Source organism: Agelaius phoeniceus, chromosome 25, assembly GCF_051311805.1.
Source record: "Agelaius phoeniceus isolate bAgePho1 chromosome 25, bAgePho1.hap1, whole genome shotgun sequence".
NCBI lineage: Eukaryota > Metazoa > Chordata > Aves > Passeriformes > Icteridae > Agelaius > Agelaius phoeniceus.
In genome coordinates, this window is record NC_135289.1 from 4,727,629 (window position 1) to 4,740,992 (window position 13,364).

Genomic DNA, 13,364 nt, shown 5'->3' on the forward strand with positions numbered 1-13,364 from the left:
ATTTATATAATGCCAGTCCTCTCCCACGTGATGCCAGGCGGCAGCGAATCAGAGGGCGCCGTTGCGCTGATTGACAGGTGGCGTCACGGCGCGCGCGAGCGCGGGCGGGCTCTTGGCGGCAATGGCGGGAGCGCTGAGGCGGCCCCGCCTGGGCCCTGGAATCAGGAGCGGTAACAGCCCCAGAACTGCTGGTTTATCGGCTAACGTGAAAAATAAAGTTTTATTTCTTTGTGTCTCTAGCCCGATGAGGTCCCTCTAGGTAGGGTTTACACTTCTGAACGCTTCAATTCTCTCGGACTCATTTCTTTCCCCTGAGTTTTAAATAAGTGCGTTGAGCAATTTGCTGTAAATCGGAGTTTTTGGTAAATTTCATGTCAGGGCTTTGCTTACTGAGGCACAAAGGACGGACGGAACTGATTTTTTTTTTTTTTTTTTTTTTTTGTACTAGAGAAAACGAGAGGATTCGAACGGAGGAGTTTCAGCCACAGATACGCAGTGCTGTTGATGTGCTTTGCCAAACTCTCACTCATACACAACATTTGTACATACAACATGGGTTTTAACCTCTAATAAACAATGAAGTTGTTCCAAAGGGGTTGTCTTTGATAACAAGCTTCCTGATTTCTGTTATTAGGTAATATAAGAAATCTACCCAGTGTTGCTGCTGCAAAAACCTCCCCTCACAACCAGGCTGGGTTTAATCCAGACTTCAGCTCTTTGCCATGGGCCAGAGATGACAGATTTATCTGGTACAGGTATAATTACTAATACTTTTAATCATGTAATACACAAAAAGGCATTTTGAGTACAAATTAATGCTTGTTGACTCTGCTTTCCAAACAGGAACTGTGCAGAGGATAGGATGTCCAGAAATTTAATTTTTAATTCCAGAAACCCAACTGGACTTAAAAACAACCAGTTGAATTTTCAAAAATCTTCTGTGGAATCCCCCATTATTTTTAAGAGCTTTTTCCCAGTAAAATCCTCAAAGGGTCAAAACTGGCCAAGGGACAGAAATACAACAATGATTTTGAGGTAATGAATGCTCCAAAGTATTTTTATTGTGTATACAGTTATCTGAGAGTTACCTGCCTTTAATTAAGGAAATCTAATCCATTGTAATCTAAATTAGCTGATGGCTAATTTCCTGAGGCAACACAAACAAAGGAAATAATTTGAAGGTTGGAGCTGTTCAGCCATTTCACTTTGTGACTTCTTTGAGAAGGTGATCTCCAGCATTCACCTCCCTTCTCCAAGAGGGTTTGCAGCATTTCTAGACCCCCTCACATCACAAAATGTGCATATCAAACATGATTTAAGTTTTGCAATAATGGATATTTAAAAAAGAAACGGAACAAATATTAGATAGCAACTTGGACGACCTTGTAATCTTAACAGAACTTTTGATTTCATACCAAAGTTACACAAGACGTTTGAAGATAATTCCAGGTGACAGACTTGGGAACAAAGGATTTATTCACAAGTCAGCTCACCTGCTGCAAAGCAAACAGAGCACTCAGCACTCACCTAGGACATGTTACCTGCTCTGTTCAAGCACTTCTTCCCTGGGATTAAGCCTGTCACAACATTTTATAAATCACAGCCCACAAAAATCACATCATGCAAACATAATCCGTTTTCAGTTTGGTTTTGGTGTTATTCAGAAACTGAACATGAGCCCTGTCACATATGTGGGAGCTTTGTGCTACATCACTTCCCTCCTTCTTCCAAGTTTGTGAGTGTTTGGAAAATCCTGCTATGTCCTGAAAATCCTGCTGCATTGCACTCACTGCTTTTACCACCTGTGTCCAATACCATTGGTTAAATGTTTTATAAACCCCCAGACCAGGATCCAAGACCACAGTAAGGTGTTCTAGTTGTGCAGTAAGGTGTTCTAGTCAAACTGTTGTTGTGGTTTCTGAGATTTCAGTCTCAGGGGAAAATGAGCACATTCTAGACATTATGATTTCGAAGAAACCTCAGCTTTGTGAGCCAAATTTAAAGGATCACTGAACCACAGAATATTCTGAGTTGGAAGGCACCCACAAAAACCATCACAAATCTACTCCTGGCCCTTCACAGGACACCCCAAAATTCCACCATGTGACTGAGAGCATCGTCCAAATGCTCCTGGAGCTCTGGATTCCTCAGGAGACAGATAATATTTACTGGAGAACACTTCTATCAGCAAGAGGATCTCTGAGAGCTGCTCCTCAAGCAAAACCAGACACCAGCAAAACCAGTTATTTACTAGCACAGTTCTGCCCACAGGAAAGCCTTTTGTGGGAAATGTCAGTGCTCAAACACAACAGGAACTGGTGGGGGGGATGCATCTTCAGTCAGAAACCAACTGCACACGGGCACATCTGAGTCTGCTGTCATGAGGTTCCTGTGGATTCACCCCATTTTCACATCCTGCCCATCAGCCAGCCCTGGTGAAAGCTTTTTTCTGAAGAAACAGACTTACACAAGCCTGATCTTCTAGATATATTTCAATGCATGAGCTTATTCCCACACACTCTTCTGTTTAAAGGGTACAAGTCCCTTATTTCCTCACTTTTCTAACATGTATTTTTACACAGTGAAAGCTTTTATCTCTACCTCAGGCTTCATGTAAAGAGAGAAGGAAGCAACAGATTGTAATTTATATATCATAGACTTAAAGTAAGGCACAGAACCAAGCACAGCATGTCCCCAAGACTCAGCACCTGGGGATTAATAATTAGTGTGACATTTCTTTACTTGGATGACATTTAATTGCTCATCCTTCATCCTCACCTTTCCAGGTGTGAGGCTTCTGCCACTGTTGGGGTCTCATGTCTAAGCCATTGACACCACAGTGACATTCTCTTGCAGGGGCAGGTCCCAGAGAGTTCCTTTCCATTGAGACAGGGCTCATGGCACTGGGACACATCCCTTTTTTTTTGTTTTGTTTTGTTTTTACTCAGGTGAGATCTTCAGGAGACTTCTGCAACACTGTGGAACCTCTGTGGGATAAGCTCAGAGAGCCCAGTGGGTGTTACAGAAGCTGAAAAAGGGACCTGAGGCTTTGTCTCAGCTTCACCTGAATTTGTTTTGCATACATAAAATATTCCATCCGGAGACAATTTTGGGCAGAAAAGAGAACCAGCCCCAGGCTTGGCTTCAGGGTAGGTTTTGGAGGACAAAACATTCACCCTAGCTACCGTGTTCAGGCAGAGCTGTGAGTCCCAGGAGCTTCTGTAGATCTGGCTTGGAAACAGAAAATGGAAAATGAAAACAGTGAGCCTGAGTCACTGCTGTTCAACTCTAATTTTAATTCCCTGGAAGATGGGAGTTTTCTCTGGAATGACGCAGTGCACAGGGGCCACGATTTCAAACTGCTCCTGGAACAGTTTGCCCCTTCCCAAGTGAGACTGCTGGCACTTCTCCAGGTGGCACAGGACTGTTCCCAGAGACAAGGAGGTGACACAGAAGAGCTAAAAGCACCCAGAAAGGAGGGGAAACCTGGACCTCAACTTCACCTCTTGAAATGGTGATGGAAGCCATGGGTCTGCTGGCTCCTTCCCCAGGGACAGAGAGCTGGTGATGCCTCTGGAGCACCGAGTGCAGGTGTGATGGTGCCAAAATCTTCGTGGTTTGCTGTGAGGTGTCGTTTCCTGCTGTCTCTGAGTGGGGGAGGCCAGGGAGGGCAAACAGCCCTTTGGCAGCTGCTGCTTCTCCTCCAGCAGCTCTGTTTGCCCTGAGTGTGGTCAGAGCGTTTCCTCTGGGCAGGGCGGTGCCCGGCTTTCACTCACGGCACAGCAGCTCACAGGATTTCGGGTCTGTTGGGCTAAGAGCAGTAAGGGAAAAAAAAAACACAACCCAAAAATAATGGTAATTAAAAAAGAGTCGATGTTTTCGTCAGGGAAGCAGGAAGACTTCTGGAGCCCACGCTCCTGTTATTGGTGAGTAACAGAGAACAGCATATGGAAAAAATTCCTCAGATCTCTCAGCCCTCTCCCTACAGATAGAGGATCCCTTTGATGCAGCACAGTCTTTGTTTAATTAAGTTTTCAAATCCCAGGCCAGAGGATCCCCCTTACCCTAACGAGGCTATTTGCACATTTGCTTTGCTTTCTGTTCCCTCCCCCAGCTCCTTCTTCCCCCTCAGCTGGGCCTCCAGGCTTTCTCTTCCCTTTTTCTTTCATGCCCTGCAGCAGGCCATATTCCCTTCCTCCCCCACCTGGCTCCCTGGGGAAAGGGCTGGAAAGCAAAACAAAAGAATCACTCCCTGGGAAACTATAATTGGCACAGCCCTCCTGCTCCAAAACTCCCACTGAAGGTGAGGGAACAGCAAAAGGCCCTCCCAGGCAGGGAGCAGGGAAAGCTGGAGGGAGGGAGAGAAGGCTTTGCAGCCAAGGCTGGAACCTTTGATGGCTCCAAGAATGCTGTGGAGGATGCCCTGAGGGGGGACAAAGCTCTGGGCAGCCCGAATCCCTCCAGCAGAACGGGTTCCTGCTCCTCTCTGCACCGCTCAGGCCTCTCACAGGGGTCAACTTATCCCAGCTAAAAATATCACCAGGGAGTGCTGGTGGTACAATTTCCCCCTGTGACATTAGCACTGACCCCATTACAGCTGGGAACATTTCCTCCTGGGCGAGTGCCTGGAGTGTGCAATGGACACATTTTATGTTTTCTTTAGAAATGTTGGATCTCTCATGGACATAGGGTAATCCTGGCACAGTCAGACCTCAGGGAGATGTCACAAAGTGATGACTGTGGTTATTCTGACTTCTCCAGAGTCCTTGGTGGAAGGGCAGAGCCATGGCAGTGTGAGATGTCACAGAGTGATGACCATGGTTATTCTGACTTCTCCAGAGCCCTTGGTGGAAGGAAATGGCTGGTGGAAGGGCAAAGCCATGGCAGTGTGAGACGTCACAAGGTGATGACCATGGTTATTCTGACTTCTCCAGAGTCCTTGGTGGAAGGGCAAAGCCATGGCAGTGTGAGATGTCACAGAGTGATGACCGTGCTTATTCTGACTTCTCCAGAGTCCTTGGTGGAAGGGCAAAGCCATGGCAGTGTGAGATGTCACAAAGTGATGACCATGGTTATTCTGACTTCTCCAGAGTCCTTGGTGGAAGGGCAAAGCCATGGCAGTGTGAGATGTCACAGAGTGATGACCATGGTTATTCTGACTTCTCCAGAGTCCTTGGTGGAAGGGCAAAGCCATGGCAGTGTGAGATGTCACAAAGTGATGACCATGGTTATTCTGACTTCTCCAGAGTCCTTGGTGGAAGGGCAGAGCCATGGCAGTGTGAGATGTCACAAGGTGATGACCGTGGTTATTCTGACTTCTCCAGAGTCCTTGGTGGAAGGGCAAAGCCATGGCAGTGTGCTGTGACCACCAGAACACTCTCCAAGTGCCCCTGTCATGATCCACGTCACCATCTCTGCTTGTGGTCACTCCATTGATGTTTTTCTGGTGGAGATGCCAAAACTGCATCCAATGAAAACCCATTGTACACTGGAGACTTGAAAAGTTCACGGATGAATTGTCCCAGATGTTTCTCACAGGACTTTGGCCAACGTTCATTAATCCTTGAAGATGTAACCAAGGGATCCATGGTGGATAATTTGGTGTAACAGCATAAGTGCTAACGAATGTCAGCCTTAATTGGTGACACACTCTAATGGGTGCCACTCTCCTTAATGATCAGGACTCAGGTAATGAAATCAGGAATGTTTATTGGCTGTCTCAGACAAGCTGCCTTGAGGAACACAATGAAAAGCAATTTGGTGTCCATGGGAGCTGGAGAACAGAGGCTGTGAAGCCCTGCAAGGGGTCTGTCTGTGCAGGACAACGTGTCTGCATCCACCTGAGCCTGGCTTTGTCAGGAACACAGCCCTGTGCCTATGGGAAAGGAATCAGAAAACACTGAGCAAATGATCTTTGCAATCCTCCCAGGGAATTGCTCCTCAGAGGTGACAAATACATTCACTGTCTTTCAGTTTGAGAAGCAGGAACTGGTCCTCTTAAGTGGTTCCAGCCTAATGATCCAGCCACATCCTGAGTATCCAAATTCTATTGAAATTAACTGCTTAGAGGTCATACAGTGAATACAAAACCTTGTGTGTTGTCAGCTTGCAGGGTTTCAGGACATATCAGAATTTGGCTTTTTGCCTGTACTACCACTTGCACTTTTATTGTTTAGTGAGTTTCTCCCATTTTCCAAAATTTCAAATTATTTTATTTTTTACTGTACAATCAACAGATTTAAATTAAATTTCTACTGAACATTAAAATCCAGTGGGATCTTATTCTGGTTGCCCAGAGCAGCTGTGGCTGCCCCATCTCTGGAAGTGTCCAAGGCCAGGTTGGATGGGGTTTGGAGCACCCTGGGCTGGTGGAAGGTGTCCCTGCCATGGCAGGGGGTGGATGGTGGGCTTTAAGGTCCTTTCCAGTCTAACCATTCTGGGATTTTATTATTTACCAGCTCCTGAGATTTTCTGTGAGTAACTTGAACTTGCTTGAACGCATCCAGAGGAGGGAAACAAGGCTGGTGAAGGGCTTGGAACACAAGCCCTGTGAAGAATGGCTGAGGGAGCTGGGGTTGTTTAGCCTGGAGAAAAGAAGATTCAGAGGTGACCTTATCACTCTCTACAGCTCCCTGAAAGGTGGTTGTAGTCAGATGGGGGTCAGTCTCTGCTACCAGACAACCATGAACAGAACAAGAGGACACAGCCTTGAGCTGTGCCAGGGGAAGTTTAGGCTGGACATCAGAAAAAAGTCTTAACTGAAAGAGTGATTGGGCACTGGAATCAGCTGCCCAGGGAGATGGTGGAGACACTGTCCTGGGTGTGATTACAGAAATCCTGGATGTGGCACTCAGTGCTGTGGTTTAGTTGATGAGGAGGTGTCAGGTCATAGCTTGGACTTTTAACCCTTAAAGCTCTTTTCCCACCTGGTTCATTCTGTGATTCTGTAACTGGGCTTTGCTGACTGTACATTGCAGGCATCACCAGTACTGTTAATTTAGAGTCCTCTTACCCAACTCAGGGTCCACACCTGAGCCATAAGGACAGAAAAGGAGCAAAATTTATTTCCACACCAACGACACTTTTTCTGATCAACCCTGGAACAGTTGGTATCCCCTGTCCATCATCTTGGGGCACAGCAAAGCTGTGCTAGAATAAAAAGCTCTCACAAAACAGGAGGGACTGCAAAGGAAGAAGAAACTGCCTGCAAAGCTGTGATCTTGTCTTTAGTCAGAGCTGAATATTTTAAAATCCAAGGTTTATTACTGCTGGAGCTGTCTCATTTCCCTGGCACAAGGTCTTAGTCACAGAGTGCTGTGCAGCCCATTCCCATTGTTGCTGAGCTCTCTGGGCTGCTATAAAAGGTGCTCAAGGGCACTCAGTGTCACTGCACTGGACTGGAGCATCACCACAGGGCTGGCAGGAGATTCTGCAGGCCAGGACTTCCCTGGGATCCAAACACCACCAGTAAGTGGATCATGTTCCTTTTGTAACTGGGAGATGCTTTTAATGAATGTAGAGTTTAGTGCTGATCAAAGTGTCATTTCTCTATTGTGTCTGAGCAGTTCTGCATTAGCATAACTTCAAATATCCCTCAGCATTTAATAGACACATCTTTATGTATATTTATGTGCATGTATCTGCATTTAATACACATGTTTTTCATCAGAGCTAATACCCACTTGTTATTTCACATCTAGTTTGATTTCAACATATTGCCCAAGAAAATTACTCACAAATTATTAGGGCAGGCTTATTAAGAACAAACTTGTTACAGGCAAATACAGAACTGATGAGCATTTATGTTCTATTAATGTATAATTTGCTTTATTATCCAGTCACTGACAATATTCAATGTAGTATAAAGACAAGTCTTTTGAGAAGATGCTGAGTTTTTTATAATCCCAAATTTCTTCTGCACAGAAAGAATTGTTCCTACAAAAACTTGTACAGGAACTTGTCTTTACTACTCTTACATAACAATATAAATGCGAGAACTTTTGTTTTGTTGTCCCTCCAGGTTTTGATGTAACAATTAATACAGGAGTAAAGGCTGGAGCCAATCCTAAAGCAGAGTACAGTCATCAATACCCAAAATACAGAAATTTTTGGGCTAGACCTGGCCAAAAAGGTGTGATGGGGTTGAAGGGATATGTAGGTATGGGTGTACCAATGCCATGAGCAGATATAGAGCTGGATGAAATGATAACACAGATTAAAATAATAATTTTTAATTGCACAATTACATCTTCTAGTTGTTCCTTCCCTAAGCCAGAAATCCACTTCTTCACAGAAAAGAAATCCAGCATCAGTCTAATATAATCCTGGATATTTGGGTGTCAGCACTTGTCTTGCTCATGGAAAGGGTTGTGTTATTGAAGGCCCAAACCACAGGGCTGTGAACATGTTTTAACTTGATATTCCTGCTCCACCTTAAATACCTTCTGGGTTTCATGATTTTCAGCAATTGTGATCTTTGTGTCAAATTGCTGTGAAGGTTTTTGATCAGGAGGGTTTCTTCCAAGTCCTAAAATAATTTTCTGTGCTTACAAATGCACAAGACAAAATGTTATATTGAGAGGCAACAGTGGGGAAGGAGATTTAAAGCAATGAAATGCAGACATATTCTGTGAATCCTGTCCATCCTTTCCTGTGTATGTTACAAATCCGTGGGTCTGGGATGGTGTGGGAGGCCCTGGGGTGTTTCACCACAGCACAGTGCTCCACTCTCAGCCCTGCTTAAAGGCTGAAATTCATTTTGTCAGGTGAAAGCAAGAACAGAGGAAAAGATTTCTGGTCACACCATCAGCTTCTGGTCCTGTGGAGCTGATTTAAAGAAGAGAGAAAATGTTCCTGCCCCAGAGATCTCTGCAGACAGTTACATTTTTGGCAATTCTTTTTTTTGCCTGTTCTGCAATGGGCCAAGACCTTGAAAAGTAAGCAATTTAACCTTTTTTCTTCATTGATATCATTAGAAAACTGTTCACTTTTGATTTCATGGGCTGTGTTCTGCACTGCTCTTAGATACTCCAGGCATGGCAGAAGAAAAATTTGATGTATTTGATACAGCACCATTTTACCTCACCCTCTCTGCAGTATAAAATTAGACCAATTGCATTTTTAGCTGTGTAACATGGACCACATTTCAGCTGTCACTTTTAAACACAGTGTGGCAAATCACATAAGGATGTTCAGCAGAAGCCATGGAGATGGCACATGCTGAAATTCCATATTTAGGTTCCCATTCAGATCCAAATCTGCAGTAGGAACCTATAGCTGCAGGGAGATCTTATCTAAGCAGCCTGGAATGCTGAAATATTTGCATCTGAGATTTAGCCTGCCCTTCTCAGTCAACAGTTGACTCAAAACTTTTGGTGTATCTGTAGAAAATTTGGTTTTATTTCATGGATATCAGTGATTTCAGGTAAATTACTCCCGAGTTACAACTCTGGAAGGAAAGAATCAAACCCAAGAGTTCTGTAACACTGGGGTGATGGAAAGGAACCTTATTCTGCTATTGAAACCTCTGAAAAGAATCTAAATTTGGGAAAGACCAAATTGTCAGTCTCCCCAGTTTACCTTTCCTAAGAAAGAGGAGATTCAAGGCACACCTTTGGGAAGAGCACAGCATTTCAGCTTTGCTGGAATCTGAAATGCAGGGAACTCTCAGAACTTTGGGCCTGCAAGCCAAAGCTTAGAATTAAACACAGGATTTGATCTGAGACTTTAGAAAAGGCTTCCAAACTTAGGTGCTAGAAGCAAGAATGTGGATTTATAGTTTAAAGCAGAGACATACTAAAGTGAGTAGAAAAAAGTTGAGAGTTTTAGAGTACAGTACTCTTTGTGTGTCATGACATGATTGGCTAAGAAAGCTTACACTGTAGCATGAGTCCTTAAGATGAAATATTTAAAGATTAAGTAAAAAAACATAAACATCCTTGTTGATAGTGTTTTATTAGTTAATAAATCCTTTTAAAGGCCTTTAACTAGAGGTCTTGAGACGATCTGAGCCATGCAGTGAAGATGTGAGCCAAACTCACCCTTCCTGCCTATGTAGAAGATGAAAAAAAAATAAAACCACACAATCTAAAACAACTCAAAAATCCCATCTCTAAATTAATTCAAAATTCCTTCCAAACCCCACAAGCCTCCCATCTGCAGGAATCTTTAGGCTTCCTGACAGGCTGCTGGAGCCTGAGGCACCTCCAGCGCTCCTCCCTCGCTCAGATCCATGGATGCTCATCAGCATCTCCCGTCCCTGACCCCGCGTTCCTTCCCCCGCAGCCGGAGGGCACTGACCGAGCACCAGCTCCTGCACGACAAGGGGAGGGCGGTGCAAGGGCTGAAGCGGCTGCTGTGGCTGCAGCACGCCCTGGGCGCCGTGCACACGGCCAGCAGCAGGGACACCGCGCTCCCCAGCGCCAGCTGCGACTCGCCGGAGAGCCACGATCCCTCCGATCCCAACAGCAGCCGTGGAGAGGAGGCGTCCAGCCCGCTGAGGATGCCAGCTTCCAGCCAGCTGCTGGAACAGATGGAAGCTCAGGGCCTCCTCCCACTAAAGCAGCTGGATGGGAGGATCCCGGAGGGTAACTGGAACCCACAGCACCTTTTCAAGTCCCTCTGATGCTCCCAGCAGTGTCAGCCCAGCCTCTGTCCCTGGCTTTACACGCGCACCGCTGGAGGGAACGGCTCCAGAACAAAGGGGAACAGCAAAATGAAAACCCTTAAGGGCACTCACTCCTCCAGGTGTTCACAGAGACCCTTCCACAGAGGGCCAGGGTTAGGGTCAGGGGCCTCTCCCATCTGGGCAATGTGAGAGAGAACTCTAACAGCTCCCTTCTCTTCCCCTGCCAGGGCCCTCCATCCATCCAATCCATCCATCCAATCCATCCCATTCATCCCACCCACCCCACCCATTCCATCCATCCCATCCCACCCATCCCATCCCATCCCATCCCATCCCATCCCATCCCATCCCATCCCATCCCATCCCAACCCAACCCAACCCACCCATTCCATCCATCCCATCCCATCCCATCCCACCCATCCCATCCCATCCCATCCCACCCCACCCCACCCATTCCATCCATCCCATCCCATCATCTCTTTGGGATGTCCTAGGGATGCTGCAGCCAGCTGGAGCTCCTGGAGCTCACACCAGTGGAGGTTTGGATCATTAATCTGCACATTCACAGCCCAGTGTTTGGACCAAGAACTCTGAATACAGGCTCTCTTCCATTCACACCTGCCTGCAGGAATGTCACACTCTGCTCCAGTAATCACTTTTCTTATAGTTACAAAGGATTTTCCCTGCTCCTTCAACATGCAGACAGTTTTAGGCATCTCAGACCCTGAGGTTTTCCTTCATTTTTTCACGTAGAAGTTGGCAGTGATCCCCATTCAGCCAAAGCCCCAGACACCCACCTTGTTCTGCTGGTGGAGGAGATGAGAATGAGCTCTCAGGGTTCCTCTTTGAGCCTTTTGTTCCACACTTCCTTTTCTTTCCTCAAGTGAAATCCTCTCCAAGAGCTCCCACAGCAGCAGGAAAACAGATTCATGAGGCCACTTGTGTTTCCTGAGAGGTACCACTGGATTTTGCTGTTCACCTTTGATAACAAACAGATCATCTTTGTCTAAGCAAAGCAAGGTCCATCAGATCATCTTTGTCTAAGCACAGTCAGTCTTTCAGAAGTTAAATCTGTCATGTGTGTAACAAATATATCAGCTTTTCCATTGTGTTGGGACACTGTTTTAAATCCTGAAAAATTTCCTCTGTTGCTGATAGACTTCAACTGTGCTGAATGCAGTTCTCAGTGATTAAAATGTCAATAATAAGAATCCTTTTCACCCTCTTAATTGCACCTGTTTTTTTTTTATTTTTTCTTTGGTAGAAATGGAAATAAAATGAAGCACAACAACATTTTCCCAATGTCTCCACATATCTGGGATGAATATTTGTTATGTCATTCCTCACAGCTCCCTATTAGGTTCCCAAGGCCAGTCAAACCATTCCTGAAGCTGATGGTTTCAGGTATTTCAGATGAGCTGGGAGGGTTAGGGATGAAAATGGGTTGTGCCCCCCAGGCTGTACAATGAGTTTGCTGAGCTGGGATGTGGGAGCTCTTCCTCATCAGAGTCAGAGCATGGAGCCCTGGGGACCTGACAGCTCAAAGCTCCTGTCCTGCCCAGCACACTGTGGATCAGCCTCTCCATCCTTGTAGATGCAGTTTCCTCAGGGACTGAGGCGTTGTTTCCTTGATCCCTGAGAGGCAGAGGTGGCTTGGTGGCCTCTGTCCCTGGCACACCTTGCTCCTGTGGCCATTGGGTGATGTGTATCACCCCTATGGGGATGGGAAAAACCAACCTCCCCTCCAGGGTGAGCCCGGGCTATGTGCTGGGAGGCTGCAGGCCACAGCACCGTGTGGGAAGGAGGGAAGTTGGAAAGGCAGCCAGGACTTCCCAGGCTGGGAGGAGCACCCAGGAGCATCCTCAAGGCACGGCACTGTAGGTACACAGCTTGTGGTCACACACTGGGAGAGGGGCTGCAGCCTCATCCCCAACAGGCTACAGCTGTGCAGGCCAGGTGAGCAGCACTGAAGGTAATGAACCAGGGAATGCCCAGGTGTACTGACAACCACACAAGGGAAGGAATCTATGGGGCAGACAGGATCTATGGGGCAGCTACAGCTGTGTGGGTCAGGTGAACAGCACTGAAGGTAATGAGCCAGGGAATGCCCAGGTGTACTGACCAACCACAAAGGGAAGGAATCTCTGGGGCAGACAGGATCTATGGGGCACAGAGCATCCATAGGGCAGGATCTGTGGGGCAGAAGGAATCTATGGGGCACAGAGGATCATCTATAGGGCAGGATCTATGGGGCAGAAGGAATCTGTGAGGTGGAATTTCAGGATTTATGGGGCAGAAGGAATCTGTGAGGCAGGATTTCAGGATCTATGGGGAAGATAGGATCTATGAGGTACAGGGGATCTATGGGGCAGGATCTATGGGGCAGAAGGAATCTGTGAGGCAGGATTTCAGGATCAATGGGGCACAGGGGATCTATGGGGCACACAGGTGCGGTGCATGTACGATAAGGGTGTAAAAGGTTGTGCTGAAGAACAGGAAAGGGCAGACTCTCGCAGCCTTCTGAAGTGACATGATGTTACTCTGTATGGGCTTGAAGACCTCTACTGTGGCATGGTGTTACTCCGTACGGGCGAACGCTTAAAGCCTTCTGAGGCTGCACGGCGGCACTCCGCGTACCGTGGGCGTCTCAGCTGTGCCATGCGCTGGGGCACCGCAGGCGGCCCGGCAGCTCTGCCCTGCCCTGCCCAGCGGGCAGCAGCGGCCGCCCCGGGTCCGC

General features: G+C 46.7%; 1 long non-coding RNA gene across 1 annotated transcript; it reads right to left on the reverse strand.

Annotated features, from left to right (window-relative positions):
* Positions 1-10,001: 10,001 nt before the first annotated feature.
* On the reverse strand, positions 10,002-13,300 carry LOC143695719 (uncharacterized). Its single transcript, XR_013185234.1, has 3 exons — positions 11,425-13,300; positions 10,607-10,689; positions 10,002-10,519 (listed from the first exon to the last, which is right to left on the reverse strand). It is a non-coding gene; the product is annotated as an uncharacterized LOC143695719 (long non-coding RNA).
* Between the last annotated feature and the right edge of the window lie 64 nt (positions 13,301-13,364).